General features: G+C 48.4%; 1 protein-coding gene across 6 annotated transcripts in view; it reads left to right on the top strand.

The window, feature by feature from the left end:
* The window catches only part of PMS1 (PMS1 homolog 1, mismatch repair system component), an 80,586-nt gene that overhangs the window by 39,443 nt on the left and 40,635 nt on the right, over window positions 1-508 (top strand). The window lies entirely within an intron of this gene.

Here is a 508-nt window from a genome sequence, read left to right as displayed (position 1 = left end):
CTGCTGAAATTAAAAGGAGTTTTACCATTTCAGTGCCTCTTACCTAATATCAGAGTTGTTTTGACTTGGAATTACTCTTCTTTATCTTGGACTACCACATGCGGGAGTGTCTCATACCACCATTCTCTGTTAATCATTAATTTTGCTCCTTGTCTGTTAATCATTAATTTCGCTCCTTGTCTTACACATCGAAAGTTTGACCACAATAGCATAAGAATCATGGTCTGTGTAGTACAGGGGTGGGCAATTATTTGGGCTGGAGGTCCACTCCATGAGTTTTGGTGAGCTGCTGAAAGCCACAGGCACACATGTGCAGGCACATGCACACACACACAGCTCCCTGCAGTTCTTCCTGCACCCCCTACCCCACCAGCCTCTCCTGCTGCACCCTTGTGGCCTGAAATGGTGTCTGGGAAAACAGTGCAGTACCAGCCTGTGGCAGAGCACAGGGTGTCTCTGCCACTTTAAGGGCCTGGAGCTGGCAGCCTCCAGGTGGCTGATTAGGGCA

This window comes from Alligator sinensis, unplaced genomic scaffold (genome assembly GCF_000455745.1).
Source record: "Alligator sinensis unplaced genomic scaffold, ASM45574v1 scaffold555_1, whole genome shotgun sequence".
Classification (NCBI taxonomy): domain Eukaryota; kingdom Metazoa; phylum Chordata; order Crocodylia; family Alligatoridae; genus Alligator; species Alligator sinensis.
Note: the sequence above shows the minus strand (reverse complement) of the source record. Positions and strands in the feature narration are given on the sequence as shown.